Source organism: Lepidochelys kempii, chromosome 1 (assembly GCF_965140265.1).
Source record: "Lepidochelys kempii isolate rLepKem1 chromosome 1, rLepKem1.hap2, whole genome shotgun sequence".
Taxonomy (NCBI): Eukaryota; Metazoa; Chordata; order Testudines; family Cheloniidae; genus Lepidochelys; species Lepidochelys kempii.
In genome coordinates, this window is record NC_133256.1 from 69400493 (window position 1) to 69422014 (window position 21522).

Here is a 21522-nt window from a genome sequence, read left to right on the forward strand (position 1 = left end):
CTAGGAAACAAGACACTGTGTACTTCTTGTGCTTGGACTTGGCTTTATGCTTTATGTTTATAGTCTCAGAGTTTAATGGCTCAAACTCTGTTGTGCCCATTATTTTATTGTCTGTGGTTGAACAGTGGGCCAATCTGTTTGAGAACCAAGAGATGCAAATTTGAAACATATGCAGAATAAAACACATGCACATATAACTGTGTTCCTTGCTGTTTATTTATAGAGAGTGGGAATCCTTATCTTTCCTCAAGTATCTACAAAGTTTACTTAAAAGGCTTAACCACTATGTTGACTAACTACTAATACTGTTTATATTTATCAGTGGAAAGTAGAGAGCTCCTTGGATTCCCCTTGCCTCAGTTTGTAGGTTAAATAATGACAGACAGGGGATCTGGAATGAGCTGAGCTATACATGTGAGAAAAATAAGGAGATTTCAAGGGCTTTTCTGCTTTTTAAAATGGCAAGCACAGGCTATTAGTTGTGAGACATCCAAGCAATTAAGCTATGTAAATGAGAGCAGAAGCTCCACCTATGTAAATGAGAGCAGAATTTGGCCCCTTGTCCATCTTGTATGTTTAATACTTTCTTTGATAATTTCAGTTTAGCAAGAGAAACCCTAGAAAGAAGCTTTTCCTCTTCTGAGTATGGTGATTATATACTGGGGGCTGGAACTGCAAATTTAAAAAAAATAGGGAAAACCTATATCTTATATCATTTTAAGTTTTTTGTGGCATATAATTGTTATAACACCTTTACAATTTTAAACAGGACTAGTTTATACTGTGACAAGAAAAAAACAGATTAAGGGTACCTTGAATGTTTGGAACAGAAAAGATAAGTAATGATGAATTACCAGTGATAAGAGGTAGACTATCGAGCAATTTTCTTCAGACTCTCAAGTCATTATTTTTATTGTATATATTGTATTACTGAATCTTCTGTAACAGGTTAATACTATATCAGTTCTCTTTATGAAATATTAAATGAATTCAGAGTAGAATAAATTCCCAGCTTTCAATCGGTCTTATTGTCCTTGGCACATAGTGGGCAGGCATTGATTTTATGATAGCCAATCCAAGGACCAGAAGGGAACCTGAATTGGGCCATCTAATTTAAATAGAAATTAGAATTCCCATGGAGAGATTCACAAAACACAAAACTCTCTTTAAAAAAAAAAATCAAAGCCCTCAGATGTGCCAAGAGATGTACCTTTGGTTTTGATGAAATTTGATTGGTAATTCATTCTTAAAATGAAGTGAAATGATAGAAAAAACGTATTAGTATTTCTCGGGTGGAAAGGAGCAAAGTTTCCTTTTTCTGCACCAGTCTTTCCCTTGCCTAAGTTCCTGTTTCTGGAGAGGACATTTTTATGGTATCATTTATTTGTCTGAGTTGCAAACATAACTTTTTGGGTAAATAGTAGGGGAGGTAAATATTAGAGCTTCCCTAAAGACACAATGTAAGACATTTCTATATATATATTGTGCAGTGTTCTACTCTAGAAATAGGATTTCTCCTATGGGATTGAACATACCTTATTTTTAGTGATACAACTCACTTTTCAGTGTTGACTTTTCTTTATTCATACTCCAATTTTATAATTTTACTTGTATGGTTTATAGAAGGCTTATCCAAAAAGAAACTCACTTAAATCTCCACATACATGGTGTCCTATCAACGTATACCCTAAAGGCTAAACTCTGCTATCCTTAGAGTAGATCTTTAATCTGTGTGTTATCTCATTAAAATGAACTGGACAATTCACAAAGTAAGGTACTATACAGTATGTGTACCGAAGGCAGAAATGGCTCCTAAATAAATAAGTGAAGAGGATTATTTACTCTTCTACTTTTTTCAATATTCTTTCACAGGGGCCAAATTCTGTAGTCCCCACTCAGGGGCCCTGTGTAGAAAAAATGGACAGAGGAAATCTAAGTTGAAATACCTGATGGATTGATGTATCTGAAATGTTTTTCCCTTTAAGAGAGAGAAGTTACCAACCTTCTGGAAGATGCTGGGAGCTTGTTTCCATAACCCATAAAGAATCGCTAAATCAGTGGAGAAAATGGAGGGTATCCTTGCAGATGTGGGAGCCTTCAGGCATGTGGACTGCTACACAATGCTGGTTTGTGGAACATTCTGTCTCCTGGCAACACATCTCCTTCAGGAGCCATGCTGCCATTGGATGGTGTCTTTCTGGCTGGGGAATGGAAACCACGGAGTAAATCTCTAAGAGTTTATGCTGCTTTTTGTATTTTTGCTTAGCAGCCTGCAAGTTTCTGAGTAGAATAAGTTTAACAGAAATAGGGATTGAATAAAGACTGCAAGATTTGGCCCTTAGTTATTTCTTAGTGATTGCTGTTTAGATATACTGATATTCTGTTTTATACTATGCAATTTCTCTCAATTTGTTACTCACGTTAAGACCGTGCTCTGCATTTTTTAAATTAATCAATTTAAATCATGCTATTTCTCCAGTGCGACCTAGGTTCAGCCCTAGCTTCTCTCACACCTTTAGAATTTAACTCATACGTAATGAATTTCCCAAGACTACTGCTCTCCATTGAGATTTTTTTCTCCCTAGTCTCATTTCACACAGCTGGATAAATCCTGTGGAGCCCCAGTGATTTATTGGCTTGGAGTTGCCCCATCTTACTTATCACTTCTGCCTCACTGACCCTGAAGTAATCCAAGATAGCAAGTACATGGCCAATAATAGATGGCATCGGTTAGTGTCTTTTCTGTTGTGCACTTAGTAAGAATTCTTTTTCTTGACTGGCCTCTTCCACTGTTTGTTTTAGCCTAAAATATTCTGATATTGTTCTTCATATTTCTCTTCCTGATTTATTAAACCCTTTAGCTATTTTATTATTATGTTCTTTTTTGTATGTGTGCATGAATTTATAAAGACACAGAGAGACCTTAGAAGGGTGTCATGCTGTATAAAGGTTTTACTGACATGCATTCGGACTGCATTACTCACAAGTGGTGAAACTATGAGTGAGTTCCTACAACATCATATTCTGAACATGCTACACATTTTTACAGATCACCCTCCCCCATGCTTTAGAATTTTTTAGAATTTTTGTCTTTTTTTTTATCCTTCAATCTTTAAATACCCTATTTACCAGGAGTTCAATGGTAGAGGTCTCAGAGGGACCCATAAACTTTGAATATGACCTAAAATAGCTTTATTGTATGTAAAAATATCATCAATTTAAGATGCCCCTTCAATTGGCATTCCAGGGTGCCATCAAAAAAGGAGGGATCTCACTATAAGACTCCTGTGTCTGGCTTTGAATACCGTGAAGATGTCAGATCTTAAACTTGGCATTTAAGTACTATGTTTCCCATCCTAGGACTCAACCTGTTTTATTGTGATGGAGGGAGAAATCCACAACTGCAGGATAAGGAAACATATCTGGCAGAGTGCTTAAAATAAATCCTATGCAAGCTGGGAATCACACTCCATCTTCAAGTGTAGATGTAGCCAAAAACGAGCCGTGTGAAGCACTTTGAAATTTCAAAATGTTTGAGTAAATCTGCAAGAAATGGATGAGTGGGCAGAATACAGATGTGAAGGTTAAAGGTGTATGATAAATTGTGAAATAGATATTTTATTTACTATTTCATATTTCTTTGTGATCCAGTGTGTGTATGTACATGCTCCAAAGCTTCCAAAGATGGAGGCCTCAAGTTAGGCTTCTAAAAATCCATATTTAGGTTTTTGAATCCATATTTTTGCCTTTAAATAAAACATGTTTTTAGGATCCTATCTTCAGGCACCCATTTTTGAAAATTTAGTCCATACATATTGTGGAGGCTCCGGTGACTGGATAGTTAGAGGTGAATTGACATTTGCACATACAAGCTGACTGGCATGTCTCTGTTTCACATATTAATTATTGAATTTAGTCTCCAAATTTGTCACAGAAATACTTCTAAAGAAAACTGAATTTTCCATGCAATATTTTAAAAATATGTCCTAACTTTTGCATAGGAAGCATTTAAAAATACTCCCACATTGAAATCTTATCCTTCCCACTCATGCACACCTTTCTTTGGGTTTTCTCTCTCTAACTAAGCAACCACAGTTCATTTAGAAACTCCAAACTGCACACACATTCCGATAACATCTCAGACCCAGGTTACTTTTAAAACTTTAGAACTAAACACAGAAAGAGTTATTATCCTAATTCAGCATAACCTAACTGAACTACAACAAGAAAAGACAAAGGGACCATTGGGACCCATCAGCTACACTGAGGGGAGCAGCTGTCTCTTCGACAAAGCTGCCAGCTACTGGAATCTAACAATTTAGAGGGAGATTTTCAAAAGCGCAAAGGTCAGTTAGGTGCTCAACTGCCATTGAAAGTGAATGGAAGTTGCCACAACTCCATTTGGCCCATCTGAAAATCCCATCCTTGGGATCTGATTCTGCCTTTCCTCCTGCTACCCTGTTCTGGCTCCTATTAGTAAGAGAGAAGGGGAGTTAAACAGCTCTGCTTTAGGCATCAGTGGTTCACCTGACAGAAGTCCCCATCTGATGGATCTGAGTTTGTTTATTGTGCTGGAACTCCTGCCATAACTTTTCCAGTCATTTTAGTGACTTCCTATGTCTTTGAGTGGAGACAAGTTATTCTAAATTGTTGTTAAGAAATCTTGTGTTCAGAACTAGTCAGTAGATGTGGTGATATCACAGCATTTGTCAGTACTACTTCTACTCATTGGACCTCTGCAAAACCAGTGTCCTTACAAGTATAGTTATACTACATCTGAATTGCCAGAAGGGTACTAACACATTTTATAGAACATAGAGAAACCCAGGACCCCTGCCCTGAGAATGTACTCTCTAAGACCCTCTTCCTGCAATCAGAGCTATAAGGGTGGACCCTTGTGTCTGTAGGGAATCCTACTGAAATCAATGAGATTGATCACATGTAGAAAAAGAGTGTCATTATAGGGTTCACAAATATTTACACATGTACTTAACTTTGCTCATATCAGAAGACCCATTGCTGTCCACGGGATGTAGGTCAGCTGAGAAGCATTCAGCCCATAGAATCAAGGTGTAAATTGCCTTTGTTATGCAGAATGATGGAGCAGCAGTCCTGTTAATGTGAATGAAAGCTGTATGAATGTGCATGCATTGAACTGAAAAAGGACCCTAAAGAACCTCCCCACTAGTCTATAACCAGAAAACAAATGTATACAATGCAATGCTTCTGTGTAAAAATGTTAATTCATTTAAATGTTTCACATTAGTGATTTTCCCCAAGACATTCCAGACCTATTACTTTAAATAAATTGGGATTCCTAGAATTCCCAGCAGTTATTATGCAGATTGGTCCCATAAGAACTTTCATGAACTTTACCGTCTCTGTGGAAATTTTGCTCCTGTGCTCAGCCCAGATGTCACTCATCAATGGAAACAGTCTCTCAGAGGCACAGTAGTGTGTGAGAATGCCAGCACAAACTAAGAGAGAAGTCTCAAATTTTAAGAGAGGATGTTATTTATTAAAAATGATTGAAAATCTTTACCATCTGTCATAGATTGATGCCTTTCTCTTTCAAGTCTCTCAGTGCCTGGAAAATAACATGCAGTTAGACAGAAGGGTATTTTTCAAATGTCAATTAATTAACAACTCACATTATCCAAATACTGTTATATCATAAACCCCTATACTTCATTTCAAGCCTCATCCTTCAAAGTGCTGAGCCCACTTTTGGTATGTCTACTCTGCAAAATTACACTTGCAGCAGCGAGTCTCAGAGTCCGGGTCAACTGACCCGGTCTTGTCCTACAGGACTAAAAATAGCAGTGTAAATGTTCCCGCTTGGTCACCTGCAAGCCATATCCTTCACTGGGTTTCACAGCCCAGACTCCAGCCCAAGTGAGAATATCAACACTACTATTTTTAGCCCCATAGCACAAGGCCCAGTCAATTGAGCCCCTGGCTCTGAGGTTCACTGTCATGACTGGCTTTTTTGCAGTGTAGACATACCTTAGCCACCATTGGCTATACAAGTTGTTGAAGATGCTCAGTACCTCATATGAGAACCTCAGCATCTTGTAGGGTTAAGCCATCTTTCTGTAAAGGGACTGATGGCCCCTTGCTGATACTTAATGGTGTTTTTTTTTTTTTGGGTGGCCATCTCCCAATACCAAGAAAAAGGGGATGGGCCAAAGAGAAGTCAAGATCCTAAGACTGTTAGTCCTCAGAGCCAATAGGGAGAGGCCAGCACTCCCAATCAGCTGGATTGACAAGGCAGACAGACCAACGAGGGAGTCAATAGCCCAGGGACCATTCTCCATGAGAGCTAGGCTGCTAGGGGCAGAATAAACCAAGGACAGTGAAGCTACCAGAGCTGAGCTGGGGAGGGAACAGCAGGCCATAACCTGAGGGCCCAGAGCAGCAGCCCAGAGCTGGGGAGCCAGAACAGCAGAGATCAATTCAGAACAGCAGAGATTAACTGTGCCAGCGGTGAGCCAGGACCGATCTACAGTGGAAAGCTGCAAGGCCAGGGTTGGGATAGTGGAAGGCAGGTTGTGCTACAAGTAATACTGGAGATGAGCGTGGTGAGCGACTGGAGAGAGTGCGGTGGGGACCCTATGCAGAGAGGGGCCAGTGGAGGGAGACATCACCAGACAAGAGGGCCTTGAAGGCTGGAGTGGGTGGGAGGACATGGACCAGACAGGAGGGCCAATACTGGGGAGAAATGTCCCACCATATAGATCCTGAAGGCATGTAGCCACCATTAGAGCAGGTGTCTTATACGCAGTATCACTGCAGCACAGCCAGGTCCTGGGTAGGAGGCCTGGGACGTGTAAGGAATAGACTGAATTTTCTTGAGCTGTAGAGACTATTGTTTACAGTGTTCCCATGTCCATCATGTGGGGTTCCTGGATACTTTCATCTTTTCAGTTTTTCCCTTATTCGTTTACAGTTGCTGATTAATTAATAGTATGTGGCTTAAACTCAATCACTGCAATCACTAGGTCAGGAAAGTGGCTGGTGAGGGGCAAGTACCCCGGGGCAGGGACACCCAAACCTCTGCCTTGAGTGACCCAGGGCGATATTGAGGGTTAAGCCCCCAAGGATCCTGGGCCCAGCCTTATCAGGGTTACAAGGACTCCATCGCATGGGGCAGAGGAAAAGGAGTCCTTGAGGTCAGACAGGCATCAGGTAGGGAGTTGGGGTGGGAATTCAGATCCTGTCACCATACGATTCCACCAGGGTAGGCAGAAAAATTCCCCACAATAGTGGGATCATCCCCCACTTACACTTCTTTAAAGTGTCAGACATCCCAAGAAATAACAGCAGTTATGTTGCTAAAGCTGGTCAAAGTATTAAATTAACTAGGAACAATTCATTCCTGGGGTTTGGCCCCTTTCTCTAATCATATATGGTTTGTGAACTGCCCATGATCTTTACAAATCTGTCAGAATTGTTTGATGAGATCTTTTATTGAACATATTTGGGCATTTGGGTGTTTACATATTAATCTACAAGCAATAGGAGAAACCAAATATAGTGGGGAGCACTTTAGGGAAAGACTTAGCAGGAGATAAGCAGGCCTATCTATTTTTAGTATTTATCTGGGTATAGTTTCTTATATAGCCCTCTTCTCCTCTCACTCACTGATGTACTGTTTATCCTCACAACACTCCTGTAAGGTAGGGAAGTCTGTTATCCCTATTTTACAGATGGATAACTGAGATACAGAGAGACAAAGGGGGCAATTTGATAAATGCTGAGCACTCTGGCCCCAGTCCAGCAAAGCCTCAGTCAGTGGGACTAGATACATGATTAAAGTTAAACATGTGCTTAATTACTTATTTTTGAGGCCAAATGCTCCACAGCAGGGCTTGTGCTAGACCAATTGGCACCCCAGGCAAGAAGTGTCTTCAGCACCTCACCTCCATTTGCTAAACTTTTGAATACCTTATTTTTTATTACTTTTGTAGCCCATTTCATGAATGTGATGCATGATGTGCATGCATGACTTATTCCTATCATGTAAGATGATAAATTTACATACTAAGATCTGTAAATCTGTATTTATTCATGTCATATATAAGCAAATCCAAAAAAATGTTTCCTCTAAGCCTATAGAAACTTTTTAAATTTTAAGTATAATTGAAATGTACTAACATCAAGAAATTGAATTGTGCACCAACATTGTGCGGACCAGTATTAAATAGTGTTACAATAGTGACAGCCTTAGAATGTTAACCCTAGTCCTTTAGTTAAAAAAGGTTGCTTTTCTCACCTTTGACCTCATGAACTGAAGTACATCATCAGAGAGATTCAATGACTGACCAATGGGATTTTCAAGTGATAAAATAGCAAACAATGTTAGTCTCTCATCAGCCATCATCGATCAAAGATATGTTTTAATGAACTGAGCTTTGAAAAGCTGTGCTCACTACTCACAGCTGTGTCCAGCAGCATGAGCAGAATCTTCAAAGCTAACTACACATTAGGAAAAGTGTCCTTCAGCTCTGCATCATGAATGAATTGGAGAGCTTGGAGTGAAGAGTGCTTCCTATGTGGCAAAATGTGACAAATGTTGTTCAGTTTGACATAGAGGTTTTTATCATTTATGTCCAAACATTCCCGAGGTGTCAGCATCTGGTGAAGGTTCATACAATTGTTCAAGAGTGTTTTCCTGTCCACCAGCATCAGACTAAGGTCATACAAAAAGGCCTAAGTCTTTTTGTGGTACTTCATTTGTCCAAACCTTTCTTCGATGGACACTTGAGCAGTTTCAATGAGTGACCAAAAAAACTTCCTCTTGAATTTTTCTTCTGAACGTCCCATCACCTCATGTCTTACCTCGTGACCAAAGTGTCTCTTCTTCTGATGAATCTGTGTTTCTTTGAAGACTCACTCAACTCCTCAGTTTTCCATCATTTTTTTGGCAGCAGTGATGCCATCTTCAAATCTGATGTCTCTGTAGGCCACAGCAAAATCAAGGCAGCATCTCATCAAAGTAGTAGCGGTTGTGATGTCCATCAACAGAGTTTGTAATGCCTTGCTTACAATATTTACTTAGAACACGATCAGACATGCCAAACCTGTGAAAAAAATGCAGAAATCAGGCTTGCTTTTGGCTTAATTGACTTGTGAGTTACTTGTTGGATAGTTTTTGGCTTGTAGCTGGTTGCTTGTTGCTTCTTCTTTTTTTTTTTTTTGATTGGCTCCCAGTAAGCAGGGACAAGGTGGGGAGAGAGTCAGGGGTGCTCACCACAGTCCAAGACTGCACGCCAGGGGGATCTAGTCACATACAGTGTTGGGGTTCTTAGGGATTGGCTTTTTTTGGCCTTGTTTTGAAATGGGATTAGCTTGATTTTTGAATTATTGTGAACGTCGGGATGCTTAGTTACCACGTGAAAGTTGGCAACTATGAACAGGATATCATGCCAAACTACAACGGAGACCAGAAATTGAAGTCAGTGATCTGGTTTGCCAGGATTTGCACTTCAAGTCAGATTCCGGCATTGGCTTTACTCGACTGTCCCAATAAGGACATTGCTGACAATGTTCTAGGATGTTCGAAGAAAATGTTCTCAGAAAGGGAGAGGTTCCATGAGAGTCTACAAAGGTCCAGAACATTGTAGGAGGTTAGTGAAAAGTGAATCCATATATGGAATATATGAAACATTTTACTTCAAACATTCTATTTTACCTTTTGTCATTAACAATAATAACAACACCCAGAACATGGCATCCCCCAAGCCCAACACCCCAGATGGTCGCCTGCCCCTAAATCTGGCCCGGCTCCACAGGATTGAGCATTAAGTTATTTGTTTAAGGACAAATAGGAAGCCTGGGCAGAATTGGGAACAGGACTCCTATAAAAACACTCAAGAATGCCACTCTTTCTGACGCCACTTTGCTCCTGTGCACAGCCCATTTGCCACTCATCAGAGAAGGCATTTTCTCAGAGGCACAAACATTCTCCTGCATGCCCAAAGGTGTGCATTCATATGCAATAGCCATACTGACATGAATAAAAGCTCTTCCCAAAATATTTTTTGCACACAAAGACTGGCCACATAAAATGAAAAAAAAAAAAAAAGACTAAATTGAACTGTGAGTGGGATTTAGCAAACAAGCTTGCAAATACATTTCCCTGCTATTTGCAAGATATCACATTTCATTGCTTTCAAGAGCTCAGATGCTTTGTGTGCTCTCTGCTTAGTTAAGGTACAGTTTATATAATTCTCATATTAGAAAGCTTTTAAGTTTATTCCTGGTTTCAGAGTAGCAGCCGTGTTAGTCTGTATCCACAAAAAGAAAAGGAGTACTTGTGGCACCTTAGAGACTAACAAATTTATTTGAGCATAAGCTTTCATGAGCTACAGCTCACTTCATCGGTTGCATTCCTGTTAGCATAGCATTCTTTCTATACAAGAGAAGCCTAAATTTCTCAAAGATTCTTAGTTTCTGGTGTAATGAAGGAAGGGAGGGGATAGGCAGCTAAACAGACATATCTCTAAGGAAATTGCAAATTATTATAAGGAATTGTGCTTCTTATCAGAGGCATACATTTAATCCTATTATAGGAAATGCCACTGGGAGGGGGTGAGGCTTCTGGTTGGGGGTGCAGGCTTGGGGATGAGTGGTTTGGGGTGGTGTTGCGGTTCAATGACAAGACAGCACAGAGCTTTAAGCAAGCAAGCGAGCTGGTCTGCTAACGGGCTTCTTCCTGTCAGCTTTCCACCTTCCCCCTTTATTCTTTCTCTCCCCCTGCGCATTACATTCTCCAACAGATAAAAGGAATACACTGGCTTTGTTTAACATTCTTATTTACCAGTTTCTATCTACCGCATTCCTTGCTCTCGGGCCTTGAGCCCAGTCCTGGGAGGCTTCCCACGGTTCATGTCATCTGGGCGAGATTCCAAGGTTGATGCCCTTGAAAGGAGCTGTGTGTGCACAGGTCCTATACAACACTCCGGGTGTGCCCTGAATGTTGCCAAGCACATGAACCTTGTATGAATCCTACAGGGTGGGAGAGGTAGTGCTGGGCTAGGGGATGGAGCTGAGGGATTCAGCATGTGGGAGGGGGCTCTGGGCTGGGGCAGGCAGTTAGGCCGGGGGTTTGGGGCTCCAGCTGGGGTTGCAGGCTTCTGGTGTGGGATCAGTGATGAGGGGTATGGGGTTCAGAAGGGGGCTCCAAGCTGGGGATGAGGGGTTTAGATTGTGGGAGAGGGCTCAGGGCTGGGGAAGGAGGTTCAGGATATGGGGAAGGTTCCAGGCAGCACTTACCTGAGATGGAAGTGGCAACATGTCTTCTGGCTCCTATGTGCAGTGGTGGCCAGGGAGGTTCTGTGTGAGGCCCATGCCCACAAACACTGCTCCCACAGCTCCCATTGGCCCCGGTTCCTGGCCAATGGGAGCTGCAGAGTTGGCACTCAGGGTGAGGCAGCACATGGAGCCTCCCTGGCCATTCCTGTGCCTAAGGGCCTCAGGGACATGTTGCTGCTTCCGGGAGCCGCATGGAGCCATAGCAGGCAGGGAGCCTGCCTTAGCTCCATTGCTCCGCCAACTGGAGTTTTAATGACCCGGTCAGCAGTGCTGACCAGAGCCGCCAGGGTCTCTTTTCAACTGGGTGTTCCGGCTGAAAAACAGATGCCTGGCAACTCCAGGTAGGCTCCACCATTGTAATTTCTAAGAGCTGGATCATGGCTTGCCCTAACATGGCTGCACAAGGGTATAAAGAAGTATAACACTCCCACTTTCCCTTCTCTGCCTCCACATTAGGGCTCCCTGGACATTGGGTCTGGGTTTGGTGGAAGTATAGATGGAGAATTGGTTCTGTGTGCTTGGAAATTACACCGTCCCTCACCTTCCATCAAACAGCTTGGAAGAATTGGGGAAAGTCTTAGCTGTGCACATCCCAAAAGAGCAGCACCGGGAGCTGAGCTGGTATGAGGTGAAAACATACTACAACCAGTAAAGGACTGTAGTAATTTTCTATTTTAGGAGTGAGTGTGTGTTGCGGGTGGAGGAGAAAGTATGTGAGGAACTGTGACTGGAACAATTTATCTACATGCCGGTATCATACTCAGGTCATTGAGCAAAAACCGCATCTAGCCCTGATTAATTAAGCTGCACAATATCATTTTTCAGTAACCATTACAACCATTTGACAAAGAGATAAACTGAGGTACCAAGATTAAACTAGTCCATGGCAGAGCTGGGAATAGAATTTAGGAGTTCTAACTTTGTCATCTCCTCTAACCATTAGACAACACTCCTCTCTTCCCTCATTTTCCCTCTCATAGGATCATAAAATATCAGAGTTGGAAGGGACTTCAGGAGGTCATCTAGTCCAACCCCCTGCTCAAAGCAGGTACAATCCCCAATTCTTTTTGGCCCCAGATCCCTAAATGGCCCCCTCAAGGATTGAACTCACAACCCTGGGTTTAGCAGGCCAATGCTCAAACCACTGAGCTATCCCCTCCCCTCTCATCTATAAGATTGGGCAGACCTTGGTTTTCTTTATATTTATTGTCTTGGCATTATTGTGAGTATGATATTCACAACATTCTTTCAGGTCCTGTACAAGATCACTTTGTTCCCTCGTCTCTCACTATCTCTCTTGCTGAGAATTTTGTACATAATGTGCCAGCACATCATAATAGACTAAAACTTTTATTAGCCCTGAAGCACTGTAGGACAATTATAACATTTTAAATGTTGTTATTGAGCCAATTTCAGTTGGCCCTTGGGAATAGATAAACTAAGATCTTAAACAAACAAAATAACAACAACAAAAACAAGAAAAACCTACATTCTTTCTCCTCCAACCTAGCTTGTGATTTCCAAGTGTATGGCTGCAACCTAGCAGTGGCCAGTATGCAACCTAAACAAAATCACAAAATCAAAAATAACTGTGCTTAATTCTGGTTGACAAATAATTTCACACCTATTGGCAAACAGTCAGCTGCAGTTGAACAGAACAAAACAGCAACGTGCAAAGCTCAGCCAAAAGCCAATAACTGTTTGCCTTCTTTCCCCACTGAAGACACTAAGGGGCTGTGTCAAAAATATGTTTTCTATATAGTCAGATATATTTTTTTAGATGGCCAAAATACATATTTTTGCATTATTATTATTTCGTCTGTACTTTCTCATTAAGGAAAGGTATTTCACAGGCTGCCACTTCAGAGCACAATAATTTGGTGGTCAGAATGGAGATATTTAGAAGCCATGCATTATGCTTCCCTAAATTGGCCACAAAAGGAAATAAACTAGGGAAATTGGGGCAGCAAGCATCAGTGGTGGTATTTGTTCTTAGTATTATTTAATTTGTGGTACCATCAAAGCAAGCACTTTGCAAACACCGAAAAACACACAATCTCTGCCCCAAAGAGTTTACAATCTCAAAATGATCATACAAAACATAACCGAGAATATAGTAATCATGGAGGTGAATAATACCTCCATAAGGAGGCCAGAATCTATACTTTGACTCCTTCAATAATCTTTTAAAAGAAAAATAAAACAGAAAAAATATTGGGCCAGATCCTCTGCTACATTCACAAAAAGAAAAGGAGTACTTGTGGCACCTTAGAGACTAACCAATTTATTTGAGCATAAGCTTTTGTGAGCTACAGCTCACTTCATCGGATGCATACTGTGGAAAGTGTAGAAGATCTTTTTATACACACAAAGCATGAAAAAATACCTCCCCACACCCCACTCTCCTGCTGGTAATAGCTTATCTAAAGTGATCACTTTTCCTACTCCCCCTCCGCCCCCCAGACGTTCTTGTTAAACCCTGGATTTGGGCTGGAAATGGCCCAACTTGATTATCATACACATTGTAAGGAGAGTGATCACTTTAGATAAACTAATACCAACAGGAGAGTGGGTTTGTATGTGGGGGGGGGGGGGGTGAGAAAACCTGGATTTGTGCTGGAAATGGCCCAACTTGATTATCATACACATTGTAAGGAGAGTGATCACTTTAGATAAGCTATTACCAGCAGGAGAGTGGGGTGGGGGGAGGTATTTTTTCATGCTTTGTGTGTATAAAAAGATCTTCTACACTTTTCACAGTATGCATCCGATGAAGTGAGCTGTAGCTCACGAAAGCTTATGCTCAAATAAATTGGTTAGTCTCTAAGGTGCCACAAGTACTCCTTTTCTTGTTGCGAATACAGACTAACACAGCTGTTACTCTGAAATCTGTTACATTCAAGGATCATACAGTGAGGAGAGGGGCTGTTTGAAAGGTAGCAGGAAGTTGTTTTCTGGCCCAGTATCTTAGCACAACTTTGAACAGTATGCAATTTGCTGCAAATTATGCCAGTTGCCAATATCTCCAAGGAACTTAAATGACAGCCACAACTTGGTAGAAGTAGGAAAGCCCAGTCACCTGCCCTTTGCTGTGGCCATATCACCTATTCTTACAGCAGTGAGTAGGTGCCTTAGAAACTGTTCCACTCCCATGGTCTCTCTTTAACTGTCTCCATGGCCAGATTCCAAAGATGTTATAGCACAAAATGGCTAAAACTATACCCAAGAATTTAGTCCATCAAGTGTCAAAGTGCCATTGCTAACAAAAAGTCTGTTTACAGAGAGAAGTATAGACAACAAACTCTGAACAGGTGTTTTTTGGTTGTTGTTCTTCTGTTGGTACAATAGACAAGCACCTCTGTACAGAAGCAAAGCTATAGTAGCAATGCAAATGTCTAGAGCAGGGATCAGCAATCTTTGGCATGCAGCCCATCAGGGAAATCCACTGGCAGGCCGGAACGGTTTGTTTGTCTGCAGCATCCACAGGGTCAGCCAATTGCAGCTCCCACTGGCTGCGGTTTGCCATTCCAGGCCAATGGGGACTGTGGGAAGCAGAGGCCAGCACATCCCTCGGCACGCGCCACTTCCCACAGCCCCCAATGGCTGGGAATGATGAACCACAGCCAGTGGGAGCTGTGATCGGCCGAACCTGCAGATGCTGCAGGTAAATAAACCATCCCAGCCCGCCAGTGGATTTCCCTGATGGGCCGCGTGCCAAAGGTTGCCAATCCCTGGTCTAGAGGTTCTAGTAGCAGCTTATAGACCAACAAAGAGTTATGACAGTGAACCATATAATTCAGAAGGGAGCTTTCAAAACAAGTATCCATCTACTTGTCTGAATGTAAGTTTAAAAAAATATCCTTCAACTGCTGTCAACACTTTCTGAAACCTAATATTCCATGTACATGGACAAAAAATGTTGAGCCACTGCTTTTTTACCAAATAACCGAGTGTCCATTGCCATCTTCTTAATACAGTATTCACCTTAAAATTCTAGACCACATTCCTTTTGTTGCTGGAGAAATGCCTCAGGAAGGCTTCAGCCAAAGTTTCTGGATTGTCATAATGAACGTACGTCTTGTGGTGTTCCCATCTTCTTGTAACTACCTTGTCTCTACCTACCAACAGATAGTAGGTTTCAGAGTAGCAGCCAAGTTAGTCTGTATCCGCAAAAAGAAAAGGAGGACTTGTGGCACCTTAGAGACTAACAAATTTATTTGAGCATAAGCTTCCGTGAGATACAGCTCACTATATTGGATGCATACTTCATAATGGCAGGATGAGAGAAAAAAACTGGAAAAATTCTCGAAACATATTTTCTCAAGCATTTTGATTATATTCTTGTCATATTAGGTTTTCTTTTTTTTCCCCTTGTTTGTTTCCTAGACCTCTTACCCTTTCTCCTCCCATGGGCCCAACTGCCCTTCCAGCAACAGTTTTTGATCCAATGGTCCCATTCAATTCACTTTCTCTTCAGAAACTAATTTGAGAATAGTAAAAAGTCTTAAAGTTAGTTTGCAAAATAGAATGATAGTTCAAAGAGGCTGGAAAGTCACAAAAAGCTAATAATGGGAATGTTATTTTCATAGGTAAACATAACTGTCACTCCCCCACATGCTCCTTTTTCTTCCCTTCTTGCTAAGCTCAGCCCTACTGGGATCCTTTAAGGTTTTCCTCTTACTCAAGAAATTTACTCAAGAGCCCTCAAGTAGGTTTTAATTAAGCTTTTCAATGTCAATTTATGTTTAAAAGCTATCTGGCTCCTTTCTGTAGCTCTATTGATCACTGCAGCTGGGTTGGAAAGGGGGACAGCAGTTGGGTATATGTTTATATTTGAGGTGCTATTGGGGTTATCTAAAATATGAGGAGGATCTGTATGCTCACTAGGTAAATTAAGTGTACTGGGGGGAAGGAGTAAGAAGGAAAAGGTGGTATAATAGGTATAATACGACATTTTTGCTTTTATAATTAGATGATGAGGTCACAGCTAAACCCCATTGGGGTCAAATAATGCAACAAGTCATCACTACATGCTTTTGGCAGTCACTGTCTCATTATGTCTCTTATGATGCCGTTAGGCCATTGCAACTGCAATTTCTTCACATTCTTCAGAAAGCCTGTAATTTACTCTGTTATATTGCTTTACCCAACTGTTCCTTTGCTAATCTACAAAGGTGAGATCAAATTTTGATCAAACCATCCTCTTCTGATTGATTTGGGGGAAAAGAACCCTCCGAACTTTCTAAACTATTTGACAAGCTGTCTAGATTTTTGTGTATGTGAAAAGTGCCAAAGTTTTTATGAATCCTAAACTTCTTTGTTTTCTCTCTTTAGTCATAACCCTGGTCTAGCCAGCAGGGGACACTGTGAGACCATGTTGATTGATCATTCCCTAAAGAACCATTGCATTTTTTGTCTAATATGCTTTGTTTTTAAGTGGCCTTATTGTACTCCACAAAACACACAGTGTTCACCCTTGAAAGCAACTTTCCTCTTTGGTCTCTTTTTCAGAGTGTACCTCAAATGAAAAATAAATAAATAAATATCCCTAAAGTGAAATTTTCCAAATGCTGGCAAATAAGCCCCTCAAAGCTTGCAAGCTTACTGCCAATTGCCAAGTAGGCTCACCTTTCCTCATATGCTTTAAAGGGACTCATGAATCATAAATAGTGAGCCTCAAACATTCTGCAGCAACTCTTCTGAATAAAGCAGCAGAATATTAAAATATGATAAGCATTGGGGCAGCACCTTTTTCAAAACTGTGTAAACAATAAAAACAAGATCAGTGGGCTGAACTCATTTTCATCTCATTTAAAATAATTAAAAAAAAACAGCTCTTTATTTGTTTTTACACAAAAGTACTCTATGATTATCATTTAAAAAAAAGAACTTTGTTTGTGTATTTTGACACGTTTCAGAGTAGCAGCCGTGTTAGTCTGTATCCCCAAAAAGAACAGGAGTACTTGTGGCACCTCCTGTTCTTTTTGTTTCTCTATGCAATATAAAGCTGCAATCAGACTAGTAATTTCATCAAAGAGACAGGATAGGAAACAAAGAGACAAAGGGTGGGATTCATGAAGGGATTTAGGAGTTGCAACGCTGCATATCACAGCTCTTGGCACAACTTTTAGGTGCCTAGAGAATCACAGGAAAAACACTGTGATCCACAAAGCTGAGTTAGATGCCGGCTCCCTGTAAAATGATCATGGACAGACAGGAGCCTAGGAATGTGATCCACAAAAGTAAGCACACTAGATACTTGTAGATTCCAAGACCAGAAGAGACCATTGTGATCTGAAAGTCTCATCTCCTGTATAACATAGGCCATATAACTTTCCCAATGTAACTCCTAGAGGTGGGAAACTGCCTACACTAGCCAATGGCAGATGCTGGCAAGACGGTGTATGCTAATTCCCGCCACTCCCAGAGAGTCACCAAAGTCCAGGCTCCAGAGAGCCGCAGATCTCCACTTAGAGATTCATCAACTGGAACCAGCTACCTGCAATCAGGTGACTTAGGCATCTGAGGAAATGAGTTAGGTGCCTGCTCGGCTCCACATAAAATGCCACAGAAAGAGGAGCTGGTGGTGGTGCCCAAGTTATAACTTTTAGCTCAGTGGTTGCAGCGGTCACCTAGGAGGGGAGAGACCCAGGTTCAATTCCCCACCTCTCTGCCACAGTGGGAGAAAGGATTTGAAAGGTGGGGGTGTCCATGGGAGAGTGCACTAACCACAGAGCAATGGGATCTTCTGACATGGGGCTCCTTCAATCTCTTCTGTTGAAGCTGGGCAACTGTGGTCTCACACTTGCATGTTCTCTCTCTGGCCCAATGACTATGTAAATATTTATTCACAGAGGAACAGTTATTGGTCCAGAGAGTTAATGGTTCTTTCACTCTATCTTTTCTTGGATTGTTTGAGAGACTGTGACAATGCCCTGGACTGGGAATGTGAGTAGTAGGAAGTGGCTCAGGGAGGCAGCTTGGAGCACTCCAGGGTGCTTGATATTGCTGCTATTCATGCTTTGGGTCAGAGCTTTGTAGAAAGGGAGGGTCTGGGCTCTACAAGAGTGGCATAATCTCCTTCTTCGCTTGAGATAAGGGGGATAGAGACATTGTAAACCCTGAGGTAAGAGTCTAAGGCATTCAGGAGCCCAGAATTGGGCCTCAAACTCCTTTTGCAGAGATGTTGCACTTCTATACTTCATTTGACCCTGTTACCTCAGCAAGGGGTCAACTTCAGTGGTGATCTGGCTAGGACGCTGAGTTATTATCTACCAGAAGAGAGACCACCACTTTGCCAGAATGACCACTGTCACAGGATGCTAGAGATGGGGAGAATTGTGACCCAGGGAGGTAGCCACTGGATGGTACCACTGGTAAACCCAGCCCTGTCACAACTGGTGGAAAATGCAGGCATGGTTCCAAGCTCACTGTAAGGTCTAAAGTGTGGGTTTGGGGGGAGTGTGATGAGGTGAACTCACACCGCACTGGATGGAGAAGGTCTAACTTCTCACTGTGGGCGGAGGAAGCCACACCACCACGTCCCTACTGGGCATGCTCCAGGTGTAGCACCACTATAGGAGGGAGTAGCCCAGCTCAGTCTGGGCTGACCGCTGGAGAGGAAGGATGATGGATGATTCTTGCCAGCTCCTGCCCAGGAGCAACTGGATCCCTGGTGCTAAGACTCAAGAAGCTAGAGGTGCTAAGACCCAAGAAGATGCCCAGATACCTGGAAATACCAGGGAGGTCTGAGCTACAGGGAGTTCCACCGGCTGAGGAACCCCAAAGACACATAGACTGCCACCATGAGTTTCACAGTTGGAAGTAGCCCGGGTGTGTGTTTGGGGGATAGCCATTGTTCCAATAATGGTCACTGTGTTGCGGACGGATCCCCACTAATTCAGTGGTGGACACAGTGACTGGGACCCAGTGGAGCAGGGAGGACCTGGGTCCCCCTACACTGATCATCACCCACCCCCTGAGAGGCAGCCCAAACACACAAATGGCTATACAGTCCCGCCCTGGAGGGCAACTATATGGACGTTGGCAGCAAGGCCTTATTGCCCTGTAAACCCAAGGTACCTCTATTGACTCTGGTTACTAAGTCTCACTGCCCTGTGAACCCTATCAACTCTAGCCACTAAGCCATACTGCCCTGTGGATCCGGGTAATTCTATGGACTCTGGGTGTTAGCCAGATTTCTCACTGTCCTACAAAGAAGGGCTACCCCACTGACTTGAGCCATGAGGCCTACTGCCCTGTGGATAAGGGCAACTCTATTTACCTTGACCCTTAGGTCTCCTGGCCTAGAGACAGAGGGCAACTCAAAGAATGAGCAAACTCACCCTGTATTGGACGGGGCCCCCCACCCCATCACAGGCAGAAAGAGAAAAGGGAAAGATGTGGGAAAATTGTCAAGGTGGCTGCTGGACAACCAAAACAGGTAGCTCAACAGCAGCAGCAACAGAACCAGCTGCCCCAACAAATAGTTACTCAACAACAACAGTAAGCAGCAATAGGAATAGCAACGGGCCTGATCCTACAAGTGGTGAAACTCTTGCAACCACAGGGGACAGCTATGAACATTTCAGTGTGACCTCTGAGAGTTGCTCCAGCCCCACATATTCTGGTAAAGGTCAAAGTCAGGATATGAAGATAACCCAGAAGCTTTTCTTGTCATCTTTGAGAAAGTCACCACTGCATGCCGTGGCCACCTTAGCATAGGGCTGTTCTGTTGGCACCATATCTGGCAAGGACAACTCAAGCTGCATATTGCAGGTCTCAGTACTATAGCCACACAAGACTATGCATGGGTCAAAGCAGCCATCCTAGATGACTTTGACATCATAGCCAAAATCCATCAACAGCACTTTCACTGGGGTCGGACTTGAGCAGTGGCCCAGAGCTTTATAGAACATTGTTGATGATGATGCCAACCCAAAAAGTGAATTGGGGAGCAGGTGGCTGAACAGATCGTTGTGGACCATTTCATGCAGATCCTCCCAGCTGGGAAACGGGAGTGGGTGCTGTGACTTAGACCCCAGACATTGGCTAATGTATGAGACTGACAGAGAATTATTGACTGCCAAAGGTCTGATCCCTGAAACGCCATGGTCTGAAGTTGCTCATCCCAGGGGATTACTGCCTACAGCCAGGCAAGGAAGGCAACCTCTGGGAAACTGTACACCTGGTCCAAGCCCACTGACAATCTGGCCTCATGTGGACCAAAAGACTGAGATTAACTACAGCTTCAAAGAATTGTACTCTCTCTGGGCCTCCAATGCCCCCCAGGAGAGCAGCGGTGATGGGTTCATTGAGAGGAGGCTGCTTTGTGTGTGGGCAGCGGGGTCATTTCCACCACAACTGCCCCTTCTTGGACTGCAACTATGAGCAGGCATGGACAGTTGACATCAAGGCTCAGAGAAGAGGCCCAGCAAAAATATTAGTCTCATTACAGGACAATGGGGTGGAGATGCCAGGACTAAGAGAGTCAGGCTACAATCTATCTTTGGTTAGGGAACAGGTATCAGGCCTTGAGGACACCTCCAAAAACACTATCTCCAATGTATGCATGGAGATATATGACCATCGCCCATAAGGGAGGTGCAGTTAGCAGTGGGGAACCATTGGGTCTTGGCCCCAATTCTAGCCTACCCAGTAAGTCTTGGCTGGGGAGTTGAAGTATTTCAAGGAAATCATAAAATCATAGGTTGTCTGTGTCAAGGTTCCTCCCCCACTCTGAACTCTAGGGTACAGATGTGGGGACCTGCATGAAAACCCTCCTAAGCTTATCTTTACCAGCTTAGGTCAAAACTTCCCCAAGGTACAAAATATTACACCCGTTGTCCTTGGACTGGCCGCTACCACCACCAAACTAATACTGGTTACTGGGGAAGAGCTGTTTGGACGCGTCCTTCCCCCCAAAATACTTCCCAAAACCTTGCACCCCACTTCCTGGACAAGGTTTGGTAAAAAGCCTCACCAATTTGCCTAGGTGACTACAGACCCAGACCCTTGGATCTTAAGAACAATGAACAATCCTCCCGACACTTGCACCCCCCCTTTCCTGGGAAATGTTGGATAAAAAGCCTCACCAATTTGCATAGGTGACCACAGACCCAAACCCTTGGATCTGAGAACAATGAAAAAGCATTCAGTTTCTTACAAGAAGACTTTTAATAAAAGTAGAAGTAAATAGAAATGAAG

At 42.6% G+C, this 21522-nt stretch overlaps 1 long non-coding RNA gene across 1 annotated transcript; it reads right to left on the reverse strand.

Annotated features, from left to right (window-relative positions):
* Positions 1–3428: 3428 nt before the first annotated feature.
* Positions 3429–9072, reverse strand: LOC140903616 (uncharacterized). The gene is made up of 3 exons (XR_012156310.1): positions 8276–9072; positions 5377–5587; positions 3429–5112 (listed from the first exon to the last, which is right to left on the reverse strand). It is a non-coding gene; the product is annotated as an uncharacterized lncRNA (long non-coding RNA).
* Positions 9073–21522: the final 12450 nt, after the last annotated feature.